The sequence below is a fragment of the Peromyscus leucopus genome, chromosome 5 (genome assembly GCF_004664715.2).
Source record: "Peromyscus leucopus breed LL Stock chromosome 5, UCI_PerLeu_2.1, whole genome shotgun sequence".
In the NCBI taxonomy this organism is placed as follows: domain Eukaryota; kingdom Metazoa; phylum Chordata; class Mammalia; order Rodentia; family Cricetidae; genus Peromyscus; species Peromyscus leucopus.
Window position 1 is genome coordinate 4,050,156 of NC_051067.1, and position 19,978 is coordinate 4,070,133.

A 19,978-nucleotide genomic window follows, 5' to 3' on the forward strand; every position below is an offset into this window, starting at 1 on the left:
GAATACAGTTGTGCCTGTACTTCACTCCTTAAGTATTGGTTTGTTTTGATATTTTTATATGCTATGATTATTTATTAATAATAATTATTATTATTTTATATCCCTACTACCTCTCCTCCTAGTCTATCCTCCCCACATCCTCTCTGCCCCCCCCCATTTATTCCTCCTCTGTTTCTATTCAGAAAAGGGCAGGCCTCCCGTGGATATCAACCAAATATGGCATATCAAGTTGCAGTAAGACTAGGCTCCTATCCTCATATTAAAGTTGGACATGGCAACCCAGTATGAGGAATAGGGTCCAAAATCCAGCAAAAGAATTGGAGACAGCCCCTGCTCCCACTGTTAGGAGTCCCACAAGAAGACAAAGCTACACAACTGTCACATATATGCAGAGGGCCTAGGTTAGTCCCACTCAGGCTCCCTGGTTGTTGGTTCAGTCTCTGTGATCCCCTATGAGCCCAGGTTAGTTGCTTCTGTGAGTTTTCTTGTGGTGTCCTTGGCTGCTGCAGTCTTTTCTCCCCCTCTTACACTGGATTCCTCGAGCTCCACCTAATGTTTGGCTGTGGGTCTCTGCATCTGTTTCCACCAGTTGCTGGATGAACCTCTCTGATGACAACTGGGCTAGGCACCAATCTATGACTACAGCAGAATATCATTAGGCATCATTACAGCGACTTTTTTTTTGTCAGTCATCTTTGTTTCTATCCTAGGTCTCTGGGCTATCCAGCCTCTGGGTCCTGGTGCTCCAGGCAGTGTCCGGGGTGGGCTCCCTCTCATGGCATGGATCTCAGGCTGGACCAGTTACTAGATTTTGAGATTCCTCTACCTAGAATTCTCTGTTTAGATCTGTACCCCATTTTCCAATTGGACTATTGGGTTTGTTAAGGTCTAGTTTCTTGAGTTCTTTATATTCTTTGGAAATTAGCCCTCTGTTAGATGTGGGGTTGGTAAAGATCTTTTCCTATTCTGTAGGCTGTTGTTTTTTCATTAATGGTGTCCTTTGCTTTACAGAAGCTTTGCAGTTCCATGAGGTCCCATTTTTAATTGTCAGTCAAGGTGCTTTTGGTGTTCTGTTCAGGAAGTTGTCTCTTGGGCCAATGCATTCCAGGTTATTCCTGACTTTCTCTTCTATCAGGTTCAGTATATCTAAATTTATGTTGAGGTGTTTGATGTACTTGGACTTGAGTTTTGTGCAGGGTGATAGATATGGATCTATTTGCATTCTTCTACAAGCAGACATCCAGTTAGACCAGCACCATTTGTTAAAGATGCTTTCTTTTGTTCCATTGTATAATTTTGGCTTCTTTGTCAAAAATCAGGTGTCCATAGGTGTGTGGATTTACATCTGGGTCTTCGATTTGATTCCACTGATTCACCTGTCTGTTTTTATGATAATACCATGCTGGTTTTATTACTATAGCTCTGTAGTAGAGCTTGAAATCAGGGATGGTGATACCTCTGGAAGTTATTTTATTGTACAGGATTGTTTTAGCTATCCTGGGTTTTTTGCTTTTCGATATGAAGTTAAGTTTCATTCTTTCAAAGTCTGTAAAGCATTGTGTTGGGATTTTGATGGGGATTGCATTGCATATACAGATTACTTTTGGTAAAGTGACCATTTTTTATATATTAATCCTACTGATCCATGAGCATGAGAGATCTTTCTGTCTTCTGATATCTTCTTCAATTTCTTTCTTCAAAGACTTGAAGTTCTTGTCATACAGGGCTTTCACTTGCTTGGTTAGAGTTACACTAAGATATTTTATATTACTTGTGGCTATTGTGAAGGGTGTTGTTTCCCTGATTTCTTTCCCTGCTGGTTTATTGTTTGTGTAGGAGGGCTATTGATTTTATTTTAGTTAATCTCATACCCAGTCACTTTGATGAAGGTGTTTATATGCTGTAGGAGTTCCCTGGTAGACTTTTGGGGGTCACTTATGTATACTATCATATCATCTGCAAATATCGATACTTTGACTTCTTTCTTTCGAATTCATATTCCCTTGATCTCCTTCAGTCGTCTTACTGCTCTAACTAGAACTTCGAGTACTACATTGAATAGGTATGGAGAGAGTGGACAGCCTTGTCTTGTTCCTTTGAGTTTCTCTCCATTTGATGTTGGCCACAGGCTTGCTGGATGTTGTCTTTGTTATGTTTAGGTATGTCCCTTGCATCCCTGATCTCTCCGAGACTTTTATAATGAAGGGGTGTTGGATTTTGTCAAATGCTTTTTCAGCATCTAATGAGATGATCATGTGGGTTTTTTTCTTTCAGTTTGTTTATATGGTGTATTACATTGACAGGCTTTTGTATTTTGAACCATCCCTGCATCTCTGGAATGAAGCCTACTTGACTACAATAGATGATCTTTTTTATTTGTTCTTGGATTTGGTTTGTTGGCATTTTATTGAATTTTTTTCATTAATGTTCTTAAGAAATATTGGTCTATAATTCTTTTTCTTTGTTGAGTCTTTGTGCAGTTTAGGTATCAGGGTGACTGTGACCTCATGAAAATAATTTGGCAATGTTCCTTCTGTTTCTTTTGTTTGGAATAATTTGAGGAACATTGGTATTAGGTCTTCTTTGAAAATCTGGTAGAATCCTGTGCTAAAACTGTCTGATCCTGAGTTTGCTTGGTTTTTGTTTTTGTTTTTTGTTTGTTTGTTTGTTTGTTTTTGTTTGGTTGGTTTTTGGTTTTTGGTTGGGAGACTCTTAATGACTGCTTCTATTTCCTTAGAGGTTATATCTGTTTAAATTGTTTGTCTGATCTTGATTTAACTTTTGTAAATGGTATCTACCAAGAAATTTGTCCATTTCTTTTAGATTTTACAATCTTGTGGAGTACAGGTTTTTGAAGTATGACCTATTGATTCTTTGGATTTCCTCAGTGTCTGTTATGTCCCCCTTTTCATTTCTGACTTGGATAATTTGGATATTATATCTCTATCTTTTAGTTAATTTGGATAAGGGTTTGTCTATCTTGTTGGTTTTCCCAAAGAACCAGCTCTCTGTTTCATTGATTATTTGTTTCTATGTTATTGATTTCAGTCCTCAGTTTGGTTATTTCCTGCCATCTACTCCTCTTGGATGTGTTTGCTTCTTTTTGTTCTAGAGCTTTCAGGTATGCTGTTTAGTTGCTTGTATGAGATCTCTCTAAATTCTTTATGAAGGCACTTAGTGCTATGAACTTCCTCTTAGTACAGCTTTCATCGCGTCCCATAACTTTGGGTATGTTGTGCCTTCATTTCTATAGAATTCTAGAAAGTCTTTATCTCTTTATTTCTGCCTTGATCCAGTGGTGACTCAATAGAGAGTCGTTCAGTTCCCATGAGTTTGTAAGCTTTCTGATGTATCTGTCATTGTTGAAATCCAGCTTTAATCCGTGGTGGTCTGGTAGGACACAAGGGGTTATTTCCATTTCCTTTTGTATCTGTTGAGACTTGCCAAGTGATTGACTGTGTGGTCACTTCTGGAGAATATGTTCCCCAGGGTGCTGAGAAGAAGGTGTATTCTTTTGCGTTTGGGTAAAATGTTCTGCAGATAGCTATTAGGTTCATTTGGTTCATACAGTCTGTTAGCTCCAGTATTTCTCTGTTTAGTTTATGTCTGGGTGACCTATCTGTTGGTGAAGGTTGGGTACTAAAGTCTTCCACTATCAATGTGTGAGGGTCGATGTGTAATTTAAGCTTTAGTAATGTTTCTTTTACAAGTGTGGGCACATTTGAGGCATACAAGTTGAGAACTGAAATATCATCTTGGTGGATTTCTCCTTTGACGAGTATGAAGTGTCCTTCCCCATCTCTTTTGATTAATTTTAGTTTGAAGTTTATTTTGTTAGATATTAGTATAACTACACCAGCTTGCTTCTTGGGGACATTTGCTTAGAAAATCTTTTTCCAACCCTTTACGCTGAGGTAATGTCTATCTTTGATGTTGAGGTATATTTCTTGTATGCAGAAAAATGATGGATCTTATTTTCAAATCCCTTCTGTTAGTCTGTGTTTTCTTTATTGGGGAATTGAGTCCATTGATATTGAGAGATATCAATGACCAATGATTGTTAATTCCTATTATTTTGTTGTAGTTGTTGTTGCTGGTAGTGTGTGTGTGTGTGTGTGTGTGTGTGTGTGTGTGTGTGTGCATGTCTGTGTATGTGTTTTCATTCTTTGGATTTTGCTGGTGTAAGATTATTTATTATCTGTGTTTTCGTGGTTGTCATTAACTTCCTTGGGTTGGAGTTTTCCTTCTAGTACTTTCTGAAAGGCTAGGTTTGTGGGTAGATATTGTTTAAATTTGGCTTTATCATGAATATCTTGTTTTCTTCATCTATGGTGATTGAATGTTTTGCTGGGTATAATAGTCTGGGCTGGCATCTGTTGTCTCTTAGAGGCTACAGCACATGTGTCCAGGACCTTCGGGCTCTTAGAGTCTCCATTGAGAAGTCAGGTGTAATTCTAATAGGTCTACCTTTCTATGTTACTTGGCTTTTTTCTCTTGTAGCTTTTAATATCCCTTCTTTGTTCTCTGTGTTTAGTGTTTTAATTATTATGTGGTGGGGGGACTTTGATGTTCTATAAGCTTGCTGTATCTTCATAGACATGCCCTGCTTTAGGTTAGGAAATTTTTCTTCTATGATTTTGTTAAAAATATTTTCTGGGTCTTTGAACAGAGATTCTTCTCTTTCTTCTATTCCTAATATTCTGAAGTCTTTTCATATTATTCCAGATTTCCTGGGTGTTTTGCATTAGGAATTTTTTTGATTTAACATTTTCTTTGACCAATGTATCTATTTCTTCTATTGTGTCTTCAACGCCTGAGATTCTCTCTTCTATCTCTTGTATTCTGTTGGTGATGCTTGCATCTGTAGTTCCTGTTCACTTACCTCGATTTTCCATTTCAGAATTCCCTCAGTTTGGGTTTTCTTTATTGCTTCTATTTCCATTTTCAGGTCTTGAACAGTTGTATTCATTTCCTTTAACTGTTTGTCTGCTTTTTCTTGGCTTTCTTGATATTCTTTGAGGGATTAATTGATTTCCTCCAATTTTTTGATTGTCTTTTCCTCAGTTTCTTTAAGGGATTTATTCATTTCCTCTTTAAGGACCTCTATCATCTTCACAAAGTTGGTTTTAAGGTCATTTTTTTTTTTTTTTTTTTTTTTTTTGCACTTCAGCTAGAATACTCAGGGCTTGCTGTGGTGGGGTGGCTGAGCTCTGATGGTGACATATTGCCCTGGCTATTGTTCATTGTGTTCTTACACTAATGTTTAGGCATCTGGATTTGGAGTGATTATAGGTCTAGGTGCCAATTTCTGAGTTTATCTACGTTGGATGTTTTGTTCCTTGGTTTCTGTCTCCTCTCTGGTCTTCTTGCTGAAGTGACCTGTGGTTGAGTAGAGGGTCTCCACCCAAGTTGGGGGCTGAACTTCTAATGGCCAAGATGACCTCTGGTCCAGCAGGGGGTTACTGCCCAAGTTGAGGGCTGGAGTTCTGGCAATGTGTGTGGCCCCTGATCTGGCCAGGAGTCTTCTGGGACTCAGGAAGCTGGCCTGGCTTCTGGTGGAATAAGAGGCTTCTGCCAGGTTTTTAGAGAGCTGGCCTGGTCTCTGAGGCTCAGGATGTTGGTCTGGTCTCTGGTTTTCAGGGTTTTGACCTGGAGTCTGATAGGATACAAGACTTCTACCATATGAATGAGTCTGGTTTTCAGGGTACTGGCCTGGCTTCTGATGTGGTAGAAAGCGCCTACCATAGATGTGGGCCTGACTTTCAGGGAGCTGGCTTGGCCTGGGGCTCAGGGCTCTGGCCTGGCCTCCAGTGGTGTAGGAGCCATAACTGTTGTTTGTATGACTTGTTTTTTATTCTTTTTGTGTAATTATAATAAATATTATTAAAATATTTTGGAATTGTAACATTAAAAAATTGTAACTTCCACTCTGGTATGTGTGTCTCATGATTATTTTTTATTTGTTTGTTTATTTCCTGGCTAGTTAGGCCTGCAGTTTGTTTCTCTGCCCAGCTTACTGGGAGGTGTTCTTCACTATTCTCTTCAACCAGATGTCATGGACTTCCCTCTTATTCCTCGCTTTTCTTCTTTCTCTCATCCTTATTCCCTCCTTTGCTCTTCTCAGTTGTTTCTTGTGGGATGTTAATGTATGTCCTGTGGGAGCCCTTCTTGGGTTCCTTGTGGCGTTACCCAGCTGGTCTGCATAGAGGATGATTAGGACCATGGGCCTGAGTGCAGGTGTCTGAGATGGTCTGCACTTGGCTGTAATGGGGGATGGTCTGTATGTCAAGTTGCTCTGATTGGTCAATAAATAAAACCTGATTGGCCGTGGCTAGGCAGGAAGTATAGGCGGGACTGGCAGAGAGGAGAAATAAAAGAACAGGGAGGCAGAGAGACACTGCCAGACGCCACCATGACCAGCAGCATGTGAAGATGCCGGTAAGCCACCAGCCACGTGGCAAGGTATAGATTTATGGAAATGGATTAATTTAAGCTATAAGAACAGTTGGCAAGAAGCCTGCCACGGCCATACAGTTTGTAAGCAATATAAGTCTCTGTGTTTACTTGCTTGGGTCTGAGCGGCTGTGGGACTGGCCAGTGACAAAGATTTGTCCTGACTGTGGGCAAGGCAGGAAGACTCTGGCTACAGCGTACACTGTCAAGGCTGACAGGGTCCCAGCTAGAACCTGGCCTCTCATTTCATAGTCTCTAAGTGAAGGAGGGGCCTGCCATAAGGGGTAGTTTAGATGCTTCTCTATTCCGATTGATAGATTTGTTTAATAACCATATCTCTACTGTGAATGTCCCTTCCCATAATACAAATGGTTTTAATCATATGCATGCCCAATCAAACATAGGCACACGATGGTAAAGAGGGATTCTTCCTAAAAAGTTACTTAGAAGACACAGCTTTGCTTTACTGCACAGGCACCTAAAACCAGTTCAGGCAGATGAGCTCTTCATTAGCCCTATCATTGTTCACAGATGGGAGGGCCTGGGCCTAACGCAGGTGGGGGACTGAGAGTTCTGAGGTTGTTACGTGTATTGTTCAGACAGGATTAAGGGTTGGATCCACTTTGAAAAGAAAAGAATTGAAATGGGTAAAGTAGCTGGGAAGTGAAAGTTGGCATCCCAACTTTCAATAGATTTTAGAGATTATTAAATCTATGAAAAGAAACTATAGATGTAACCAACCGTCTTATTAAATAAGAAACACAGAAACAATGCAAAAGAGAAAGCCGAGAGGTCAGAGCTCAGAGCTAAAATCTCACCCTTCCGCCTGCGGTGTCCCAGCTTCCCGAAAGAGAGCTCTATTTCCTGTCTGTTCATCTATTTAAAGTATTTTGTTCTGCCTTCTCATTGGTTGTAAACCCAAACACATGACTGCCTCGTCACTGTCTGAATGTACAGCCCCCTAGGTCTTAAAGGCATATGTTTCCAATGCTGGCTATATCCCTGAACACACAGATATCTATGGGATTAAAGGCGTGTACCACCACCGCCACACTCTTGCTATGGCTCTAATAGCTCTGACCCCCGGGCAACTTTATTTATTAACATACAATCAAAATCACATTTCAGTACAATTAGATTACCACCACAGTACGCTCTAAAAGCTGCACTATCGTTCCACTACAAATGATGCTACTGTACTTCTGTAAACCTCTATGAGCCCTTATTTCCAGTTCTTTAGATAAGAGGCCAAGAACCTAGAAGTATTCAATCCAGAGTCTCAAAAACCACTAACAACAACACACCCAACAATCTTTATATCTCTAGGTACCTACATTAGGAAATCAGAGATATCAAATAAATAACTTAAGGAAGCACCTTTAAAAATTCTGTAATAAAAAAAAAGAACAAGTCAAAACTAAAGCATTCAGATCAAGGTAGAAATCAATGAAATGGAAACAGTGACAAGGAGTCGGGAGGCAGAGTTGGTTCTCTGCAAAGATAAACACAATTGGCAAACCCTTAGCCAAACTAACCAAGAAGAGAAAGACAGAAGATCCAAATTAAATGTGGTTAGAGATGAAAAGGAGCCATTATAACAAATAATAATGAAATTTGAAAAATCATTAGCTCTTACCTTAAAAATATATATTCCACTGAATTGCAAAATCTAAAAAAAAAAAAAAAGATGAATTTTGGACTTGTATGGACTACAAAAACTAAACCAGTTTAATTGCCAAGATGGCTCAGCAGGTAAAGGTAGTTGGTGCCAAAATGAATGACCTGAGTTTGATCCCTAAGACCCACGTGGGGAGGCTAGAACTGACTTCCACAAGTTGTCCTCTGACCTTCACAGTTCATCTGTGGTCACACACACGTGCCTCGTAAACAATAACTATTTTTAATAATTAAACTACAATGAGATAAAATATTTTAGTAGATCTCTAACAAGCAGTGAGACTGAAATAGTGGCTAAAATTTTCCCAACTTGGCCTGAAGAGGTGGCTCAATGATTAAGAGAAGTTACTGCTCTTCCAGAGGACCTGAGTTTGATTCTCAGCACCCACACCAGATAGTTCACAATCACCATCCAGTGCCAGAAGAGCTGATACTCTTTTCTAGACTCCATGGGCAGAGTTGGACTCACACATGCACATATGTACACACACATGTGGACATATTTAAAATAAAAATAAATATTTTTAAGATCCCCAAATAAAAATGGTCTAGGCCCAGATGGAGTAATTAGTGAGTCAAGGACATATCATTTCAGTTAGATGCAGGAAAGGCTTTTGATAAAATCGAACACCTTCATGATAAAAATCCTGAAGGAACACTTCAAAACATAATAAAGGCTGTAAATGACAAACCTACACCCAGCATTGTGTTAACACATAGGAACAAGACCAAGGGTCTGCTCTCTCCACACTTACTCAGAGCCCATTTGAGTCCATTTATGTAATTTATAACATTTACTGTATATTAAATTACCCTTTGTGTCCAGAATAAAGCCAGTTTGATCATGATGAGTATGTTTCTAATGTGCTCTTGAATTTGTTTGTCAAATATTTTGTTCAGAATTTTTGCCTCTATGTTCATCAGGGAAATTGGTGTGTAGTCTCTCTTTCATTACATCTTTGTCTGGTTTTGGCATCAGGCAATCCAAGCTTTGCCTAGCTAGAAAAGTAAGACAGGAGAAGCCAATAAAAAGGATACAAATAGAACACAAAAAAGTCAAAATATCTCAAGCCAGGCAGTGGTGGCGAACACCTTTAATCCCAGCACCCAGGAGGCAGAGCAAGGTGGATCTCTGTGAGTTCGAGGCCAGCCTGGTCTATAGAGTGAAATCCAGGACAGGCACCAAAACTACACAGAGAAACCCTGTCTTGAAAACAACAACAAAAAAAAGTCAAACTATCTCTATCTATAAATGATACTATTCTGTACATAAGAGACCCTAAAGACACCACTAGAAAAATGTTAGAACTCATAAACACTTTCAACCAAGAGGCAGGTTACAAATTCAATACACAAAATTCAAAAGCCCCCTATGTACAAACGACAACTGAAAGAGAAGTTATACACGCCCATTCACGATAGTTGGGGTTTTTTTGTTTTAAATACCTTAAAATAAAACTAACCAAGGATGTGAAAGACCTCTAAAATGAAAACTTCAAAACACTGAAGGAATATATTGAGGAAAACACTAGAAGTTTAAAAGACCCATCATGACCATGGATTGAAAGAGTCAACATTGAGGAAATGGCTGTTACCTACAGATCCAAAGCAATGCTGAGCAATATCTTTCACTTAATTTTTTTTTTTAATCTTAAAATTCATGGGGAAGGGTTGGACGGTGGTGGCACATGCCTTTAACCACAGCACTCAGGAGGCAGAGGCAGGTGGATCTCTATGAGTTTGAGGCCGGCCTAGTTTACAAAGCAAGTTCCAGGACAGCCTGGGTGGTTACACATAGAAACACTGTCTTGAAAAAAAATAAATAAATAAATAACAAAGAAAACAAATAAGCAAACAAACAAACAAACAAAATTTCATGAGGACAGACCAGGCACAGTAGCACACATCTTTAATCCCAGCAGTCAAGAGGCAGAGGCAGACAGGCTACACAGTGAATTCTAGGCCAGCCAGGAAGCAAGAGACATTGGGGAGGGAGGGGCGCTGTGGTATTGGCAGGCTGCCTACACTGCTGTGGATGTCTCCCACCCATGTGCATGCGGGCAGCCCAAACTGGACTCAGTGGATTATTAAAAAGACATGAAGTTGGCTTGAGGATATGTTCAGAAATCCAGAGGAGTTGCAAGAGATGAGTCGAGATGGATGTGATAAAATACATAGTATACATGCATGGGATTTTCAAAGAATAAATAAAAAATATGGGTTTTTTATTAAGTTTTTTAAAAGAGGATCTTCAAACTCTAGGCTGTGGATGTAGCTCAATGGTATTGCACTTGCTTAGCATGGACAAGGTCCTGGGCTCAATCCCCAGGACAGTAAAAATAAATAAATAAAATAAACCAAACCAAGTCCTCAAAGCCCACCCACGGTGACAATAACATGCCTAACATGCTTGCACACAGAAGCACTGAGGAAGGATGAGGAGCTGACACTAAGGAAAAGTTACAGGTGACAGAAAGGGAAAGGCATTCAGATGCCCTGGGGGAAGGTGGCTTAACCAGGAAGACGCCTGGAACTAGCATCAGGTCTTTCCAGGTAACCCGAAAAACGTATTTAAGTGACCTGCCCTCCACTTGATTTTGTACAAGGGTCCTAACAGGGCTGCTTGAACATGTCATCTCTTCTATTTTCCCTGGAGTAAAAGTGGCCTGAGAAGGGGGAGGCTGGAAAGTAACAAGGGAGGGTCCTGTTCTCCCCTCCCCCCACCTCCCAAGTGGGAGGAATGTGTCTCAGAAGACAAGAGGAAGTTGTTTTCAAGCATATCAGCCATGACAGTTCACGGTAGGGCTGTCTGTATTTTACTATTTTTAGTTAACAAAGCCTGTGCTCCTAGAGAAGACTTCAGGTCACGTGTCCTCTTCACGGCAGGCGTGCAGCACTCATTTATGCTTTTCTTTTTACCACAGTCATATTTAATTCCCAAACACGCTCCTTTACCGCCCCCTTCACAACCGTTTCCTCTGCTCAACTTCCACCACTTTGGCCCAGGAGGTGACAACCCAAAGCCTGCAGGTGACAATGAGCCTAGGTTGCTTGTGAACTAAGAGTCACTATGTTAACTCTGCTCAGTGTCATTAGCGAAGACACACCGGCCTGGCCTGGTCCGCACTTGCTTCCTCTCAAGGGTGTCTTGACATAGCATTTTGAGTATATTAGGCCACCAACAGTTCAGAGCAGCTAAGAGCAAAGGCCTCACTGTCTCCTCCTCCTCCATTTTAGATTTACTTTATGTGCACGTATGTAAATGCATCATGTGTGTTCTTACAGATGATTGTGAGCCATTGTGTGGGGACTGCAAACTGAACCAGCTACACAGAGGAAAAAAAAACAGAACAGAAAGTACTCTGAACTGCTGAGCCATCTCTCTGGCCCTCTCTCTCGACATTCAGCCCTCCTCCTTTTTTCTCCAACCACCATCTCTTATCTTTCTTAATGTCTAAAGGATGGAAGGCCTTGCTATTTACTCCTGAGCATTTTTCTCTTCTCTCCCTGACACCTAATGTGTCAGGCCAAACATATCATCTTCAGAATAATTATTTAATGACTTATTATTTCTGTTTCATGTGCACTGGTGTTTAGTCTGCAGTTTCTCTGTGCACCATGTGCATGCTTGGGGCCCACGGCCTACCATGCCTGTTTTGAAATCCATGTATTTCAAAAGAGAGCTATAGCACAACTGTGCATGGCGACAGCTCCCTCAGAAAGGCCTGCGCCTACAGCCCCGAGGACTAAGGAATGTAAGTATGGGGGTCACTTGAGCTCAGATGCAACATAACTCGTGTGACAGAGTGAGACCCATCCCAAAAAACAAAGCAATAAAAATAGAAGCCACCGGGTAAAATTTTATTTTCAGCTTACATTTGAAAAACTAAAAAAAAAAAAAAAAAAAAAAAAAAAAAAAATAAACCATAAAAATAATTTTAAATATAAAATATCAAATGAATCAGGTTGTAGCTCAGTGGAAATGTTTACATTGCATGTGAGCAGCCCTGAGTTTGAACACCAGCACCACAGGAAGAAAAAATGAGACAGAAGTTGTTGCCAGAGTCTTCCTGCCTTGCCCACAGTCAGGACAAATCCTTGTCACCCGCCAGTCCCACAGTCACTCAGACCCAACCAAGCAAACACAGAGACTTATATTGCATACAAACTGTATGGCCGTGGCAGGCTTCTTGCTAACTTTTCTTATATCTTAAAGTAACCCATTTCTAGAAATCTATACCTTGCCACGTGGCTCGTGGCTTACCAGCATCTTCACATGCTTCTTGTGCTGGCGGCATCTGGCAGTCAGTCCTTCTGCCTTCCTGTCCTTTTATTTATCCTCTCTGTTAGTCCCGCCTATCCTTCCTGCCTAGCCACAGCCGATCAGGTTTTATTTATTGATCAATCAGAACAACTTGACATACAGACCATCCCCCAGCACAGCCAAGTGCAGACCATCTCAGACACCTGCACTCAGGCCCATGGTCCTAATCATCCTCTATGCGGACCTGCTGGGTAACGCCACAAAGAACCCAAGAAGGGCTCCCACAGGACATACAGAACATCCCACAGCAAGAAGTCATAATCGTTGATCTTGATTATCGATTTACCAGGATCTGGAATTAACTGAAAGTCCTGTGTCTAGGCAATTCCAGAAAGGACTCTGAGGAGGGAAGACTCTTCCCATGTGGGCAGCACTTTCCAGCTGGCGGTCTGGAAATAAACCCATGGCAGATGCAGTGTGGCCACCTGCTCCCTCCACCTCTTGTCCAGTGCATCCTGCTGCTACTGCTGTGCCACCACCAACTCCTGATGGCATCAGACTCCAGCCTTTTCAGGCTTCCAAGGTAGGCTGGAGACCCACAACTCTCTTGGCGCCTTCCATGCTTTAGATGCCAGATGGAGACTGGCAAGGCCTCCAGTTTCCTAGAATGACCAGCTATCAGGCTGTCATCCTCTACAGTGCTCCAGCCCTGAGCACTTCCTCCCAGGATGGTGTCTAGAAGTCAGCTACTCCCCAGCCCTACAGAGTAAGCCATTCTGGTAAATCCCCTGTTAGGTATAAATTATGTTCCTCTAGAGATCCTTGTCCAATACAAGGCTCTGTAACCAAGCAGGACTTTCCCCTTGTGGTTGACTTCTATCGTGACATGTGCATCCATATTTCGTCTTTTTATTTTCATGATGTTGTAAGCTTCATCATGGTGAGGACAAGCAATTACCTACAAATTAAAATATAAAAATTAAAAATTACATAAAACACATTAGCTGGGCCTGGTAACATAGGCCTATAATCCTAACTACTCTAACTGCTTTCTACTGAGGTGGGTTTCAAAAGATGATTGTTCACAATCATGGAGTAATTCTTGCCATTGAGATTTTTTACCAAAAGATCAAATGACTCTCTGTGAAGTATACCTGCACATTCTCAGTGGGAATCTGATGAACTCCAGTTAAGGTAATGTAGATTTTCACAAACTTATTTGACTGATGCCATCCATAGTAACCAGAGCAGCTGGCTTTTCATTGTCAAGTTCTGGTTTCTTCTGTGATTTCGCCAGCTGCATCTTGTTCTTTGTTTCTGTCTCAATCTTGAATTTTTTACTTGTAAGAGTATCACACACTCTTTTCCTAGTGGACTTTTCCAGCAACATTTTGACTTCTTCTAGGTCTTTCTGCAAGTCCTCCAAAGTGGAAGCCATGGTGCAGTGGTCGGCCCGAGGCTGGAGCTGCACTGGTGCACCCGAGCCAACAGGAAACGCAGAACGAGCCACCTGAGAGCAACACAGAACCCGCAGGGAAGTACACTGACCCCGGGTGACTTCTGCAATCACTTTGCACTTACTGCAGGTGAAGCAAAGTGAATACTCCCTGTGTCAGCAGCATCCTTCATAGCATCTCCACACAGCAGCTTACAGCACAAAACAGACTGATGACAATGAGCTGCTGACAGTGGAGTCCACACAATCCACAAAGTCGAAAGTTTCAAGGTATATTTTAATCTTTTTTTTTATAGCATCAATACATCTGAAAACTTAAAAAACCCATAAAGAGAAACCAGAGGAAGAAGTCAAGCAATCAAACCTAGAGGTGCAATGTAATCTTAGCATAAACATTTTCTTTCCATTTGAAAACGATACTAATTAGGGATGGAGAGATAGCACAGCAGTCAGGAGCACTGGCTGCTCTTGCAGAAGACTGGAGCTCAGGTCTCAGCACCCATGTAGGGCAACTCAGCTGCCTATAACGTAGTGGGTAGCTGTTCTGTCTATGACCTTGAAGCACCACCCCTAGAGATGCAGCAGATGGACTGCTCCACCTGCCTATGACCTTGAAGTACATGCCCCTGGGTCGTGGCCTCTTGGTGACCCTTAAGACCTGAGATGCACGTAGGCATCGCTCTCTTCACTGAACCTCATGGGACTCGAATGCAGGACCGATTCAGGCAGCTGGAACAGTGTTCCAGAACTGTATCAATTCTGTTATGTATAGTGAGTTTTTCCCCTTAATAAATTCTTTTGCCCTTTAAACTGACTCCATGGATTTCTCATTGCACTGTAACTTCATCTCCAAGGGATCAGACACCCTCTTTGACCTTTGGGAATAACTGCTTGCAGGTACATACACACAGAGAAGCACACAAAAACATAAATATACATAAAATAAATCTTAAAAGATAAAAGACTCCAGCCCTGAGCTCCCCCTATCCCATGAGGGTGTATAAAGCTGGTCAGAAGCAATGGGGTCTTCTAGCTTCTGAGGGTTGTGGTTATAAAGTTGTGAATGGCCTCGAGGTGAATCAAAAACCCTCTGATGGCCACAGGCATGACTCCCAAAATGGCTTTAGTCAGAAATGTGAAGGAAAGGTGCAGACCCTACAGGGGACAGCCTTGTGGCCCATGGTGAATTCAAGTCCCTGACCAAGTGAAGCCAATAAGGAAACCTCTGGAGATGTCTGGCCCAGGAAAGCTCTGGAATAAGGCTGGCCAATGAGAAGGTGACGCCTGCTCTCAATGGGTATAGAGAGGAGAGGGTCATTGTCCCTGAGGACAGTTTGAGAAGCACAGCAGTGTCATCTGAGAAAAGGCTAGAGCTGGGTGTTCAGTTTACACAGAGCATGAGACTTAGAAGTAAAGAGAGAAGTGAGATGCAGGGTGGTGGTCTATGAGGCAACAGGAGAAGAACATGCCATCACTGCAAGGGTGATAGCAGTAAGGGAAAAGTCTAAGCATGTGACCCCAGCTTGGAGCCAGGGAGAAGGAAATCACCTACAATGATTTCAGCATTCTAAAAATAATAATGAGACAGAGTCAAACTGTATAGCATCAGAACTGGAAGCCTCAAACATATTTGAGAGTCCACATGTCCTCAGAAGAAGTCCACATTTCTAGATCCTTCTTGGTGCCAAGAAAGACCAAGGGCAAAGTAGCCAGGAGTTGTCACAATTGAGACAAAATGATGGCAACCATGTCAAAAATCACCTCTGAGCTGCTGTCAGGCTCCAAGAGGGATGTGCAGTGATATTCTGTGAAGGGTGAGTCCAAGCCAGTGGGTACAAACCACTGGGGCTGGACCACCCGGACCAGGTAGCAGACAGCATAACTCAGAGGGAGGCTGGCCTTGAAAGACAGAGCTAGGGCTGGAGAGACGGCTCATCAGGAAAGAGAGTCCACGGCTCTTGCAGAGGACCTGAGTTCACGCGCGCACGCATACATACACACACACACACACACACACACACACACACACACACACACACACACACACACTGGGGAAAAAGACAAAACCAAATTTAGTAATTCATGCCTATAATTCCAGCACTCAGGAGGCTGAGCTAGGAGGGTTGCAATGGTTTTGAAGTCAGCCTTAGTAAGTTCCAGGCCAGCCTATATGATAAAATGAGACTCCCCTCCACGCTGAGATCATGATGGAAGGACGTGCAGAGATGACCAGCCATACTAGTGGAAGCCCGTGAACTGTAGACTAGTGGCTGTGGAGCCCCCATGGGACTGGACTAGGCCCTCTGGATATGGAAGAGGGTTGTTTGGCTCGAACTGTTTGGGGGGCACCCAGGCAGGGGGATAGGGATCTGTGCCTGGTGCATGGCAGGCTGTTGGGAGCCTCATGCCTGTGGTGTGACACCTTGCACAGCCTTGGTGCAGTGGGGAAGGGCTTGGACCTGCCTAGGCTCAGAGTGCCAGGCTCTGCTGACTCCCCATGGGAGACCTTGATTTGAGGGATGTGGGGTGGCTTGAGAGGGAGGGCAGGGGGGTGGGAGGAGGGAGGAGGTGGAATCTGTGGGTGGTATGTAGAGTGAGTAGAAAATTTAATAAAGAAAAATGAAAAAATGAGACCCCCCCATTTCCAAAACAAACAAAATCACCCCATTAAATAAAATAATAAAATATAAAACCATAAATATGTGGCTTAGCCATTTTAGCTGGCTTGATTTTAATTATTAAATTCCACAAAATTTTAAAAAATGGTTCAGGGCTGGCAAGATGACTCAGTCAGTAAAGGGGCTTGCTGCTAGGCCTGACAACCTGAGTTCCATCCCCAGGACCCACATGGAGACGAGTAATTCCTCAAAGTTGTCCTCTGATCCCCACACACATGTGCAAACAGACATGCACACGAAACAAGAATGAACAAATGAACTAAGAATTTAAAAAGAAAAAAATATTCCAGCAGGAATGAACAAGAGAAGTTCCTCACAGAGGTGTAGCAAGGCTGGAGAAAGTGAAGCGCCTGACCACCTCAGGGTCCCTTTACAAAGTGCAGGCAGAACAGAGAAAGCTGCAGATGTCCAGCACTGGGTCACCTGAGCATATCTTTTTGTGTAAGGATTAGACCAGAGGGGACATCCGTGACCACAACAGTTAGAACTAACCTGTTTTGGAAAATAGCTGTTATCTCTCTCATCCTGATTTATCGCAAGGCCAGGAAAAGCGCCTGAGTTTCAGTTTTGTGCAATGGGACATCAGCTGACTACTGCTGACATTTTGCCTGTTGTCTGGCTGCTCCAATGACCTCCTTAACACTGACTTTAATTGCAAAGACCAGAGAGGTAAGAGTGTCACTCAAACAACTGTGTCTGTATGTCTGTCTGTGTGTGTATCTCTTTGTACGTCAGTGTATATATGTGTTTCTCTCTCTCTCTCTCTCTCTCTCTCTCTCTCTCTCTCTCTCTCTCTCTCTCTCTCTCTCTCTCTCATGGGAAGGAAGGGCTTGAAAGGCTGAAATAATGGTTCAGTGGTTAAGAACGCTCACTGCTCTTCTAGAGAAGCCTGGTTCAGTTCCCAGCACCCACATGAATGCTCATAATTGTCTGTAACTCTAGTCACAAGGGAATCAGATAGCCTCTTCCAACATCCATGCACACATAAGCATGCGTATGGTACACATACACATATGCAAGCAAAACACTGATACATGTAAAATAAAATAAATAAACCTAAATGTTTAATTAGGTTTTTTTTCTTGAGACAGTACTTCACTCTGTAGCCCAGACTAGACTCAAACTCATGATCCTCCTGCTTCAGTCCCTTCTGAAAATGTACCCAGCCTGAAAATGTTTTTTTATCCCACCACCCCGCTCCAGCACACACACACATACACACACACACACACACACACACACACACACACACACACACACACACAAAGAGACAGGGTCTCACCACATTGTCCTGGCTGGCCTGGGACTGGCTATGTAACCATCCTGGCCTCAAACTCACAAAGATCCTCCTGCCTCTGCCTCTGAAGCACTGGGATTAAAGGTGAGTGTTACCACACCCTGTGAAAAATATGGTGGCCAGGTGTGGTGGTGCAGATTAGTAAAAACTGTGTTTGGAAAGATGGGCCATAAGAATTATGAGTTCAAGTTTAGTCTGGGCTACAAGGGAGCCTTGGGGCAAACATCTGAGTGTGGTGGCATGGGTCTGTTACACGGGGAGGTTAAGGCAGGAGTTCTGACAGTCGAGGGCCTGTCAGAAGCTTAGAAAGACCTTCCGGTTTGTCATTTGTTTGCTGTAAGTACAGAGGGCTGGGCGGACAACCTGGGTGGAGTGCTTACTTGTCTTCCATGCTGGAAAACAAAGCAAATGACAAAAGCTGGATCTTCCATGCCTGGTGAAAACTCCAGGCTAGTTGGGGGGGGGGTAGTTGTAACTGTTTTCAGATTAAAATGCCTGAATTCATTTCTTCTTCTGTTGTTGTTTTAAAGCAGGTCTCAGTAACTACACCTTGCTGGCCTGGAACCCACAGTTACCCATCTGTAGTGCTAGGATTGGTGTGTGCCACCTAAAATCATGTAAATTCTGTCATATATTAGGTCTTTGTGCTCTTACACCTTAACAAAAGAGAGGAAGGAACCAGCGGTGCACAGGCACATGTCTGTAATCCCAGAATTTGCAAGGTAGAAGCAAGGGGGTCAGTAGTTTCAGGTCATCCTTAGCTACACAGCCAGTTTAAAGCCAGTCTGGGCTACAGGAGACCATCTCAAGAAAAATCACCTTCCACAAACAACAAAAACAAAAGGGAGGACACAGTGATGTTTGAGAAAGTGAAGCTGGAGAGGCATCTAAGTTGTTCTTTGTGATATGGACATCTTTTCACAAAGAAAAACATTTAAAAGGGAACCAAATTCTCAGGGTTTCTATTGCTGTGAAGAGAGATCATGATGACCACGAAACACTTATAAAGGAAAAACATTTAACTGGGATGGTTTACATTTTCAAAGGTTTAGTCCATTAACATCATGATTCGACATGGTAGTGTGCAGGCAGACATGATGCTGGAGAAGTAGCTGAGAGTCCTACATCTTGACTTGCAGGCAACAGGAAGTGGTCTGAAACACTGGGTGTGGCTTGAGCATATATGAAACCTCAAAGCCTTCCTCCACAGTGACACACTTCCTCCAATGCTGCGGGCCGCAGGAATATCATAAGAACTCAGCTGGTTATGGCAAAGTCACTACCTGGAATCAGGGAATTCCTCCAGAGGAAGCCAAATCCCAAGGAGTTTTTGGTGTTACTTGGCTTGTTATATATCAGCTGTATTCTGTTATGAAAATCATGTGTGCCTTCATAGATTTCCCAATTGACTTTTCCCTAAGAAGGACTAACTGGACTGATCACTCTCTGGACATACACATTCCAGGTATTTGGAGGAAAGGCTTTCTCTGGAATCAGATATCTCCCTTGGCTAATTTCAAGGACTAGCAGTAATAACAGTCCACATGCAAGTCTCCTGACTTAAGGTAAATTCCACAAGGAGACACCACCTAGGTCAGGTGGACATTAAGTAATAGCTTTACACAATTCAGCTCGGACCCTCCCTTCTTACAGTCTTACCAACTTTATAGACCACTAACTCCTTACCTAACCACTTCTAGGAATATTTAGATAACCTTCTGCGCTGACAGCTATGCTCAGCCAGAACTCTAGTTCAAGCCTCCCTATAATTATCATTAGCAGCATCCGGCCAGGTCCATCCCCAGATGGAGGAAAGTACTTTATCAGAGATACCCCTGTACTCTCTAAGAACAGACTTAAGCATCTGGGCTACCTGTTTAAGAAGGCCTGGCGGATGTGCCAATTAAGCCTTACTTCCTCTTTTCCCAAACCTTACCTCCAGTTCCAGATCTCCCTTTAACTATCACCAGAGGCATCTAGCTGTACACAGGTTGCCTAGCGACTGAGCACACTTTCCCCCACCCTGCAGAAAAACGGCAGATAGCTTGGACAGATAGAAGCTACAGGAAAAAAGAAGACAGTTTTATTTTCTCCATTGACCTAGCAACTTATAGATTCTTAACACTTTCTACCAACCACGTTTAAGATTATAG

The 19,978-nt window shown here is 42.4% G+C and overlaps 1 pseudogene; it reads right to left on the reverse strand.

Annotated features, from left to right (window-relative positions):
* Positions 1 to 13,435: 13,435 nt before the first annotated feature.
* On the reverse strand, positions 13,436 to 13,894 carry LOC114709717 (annotated as a pseudogene).
* Between the last annotated feature and the right edge of the window lie 6,084 nt (positions 13,895 to 19,978).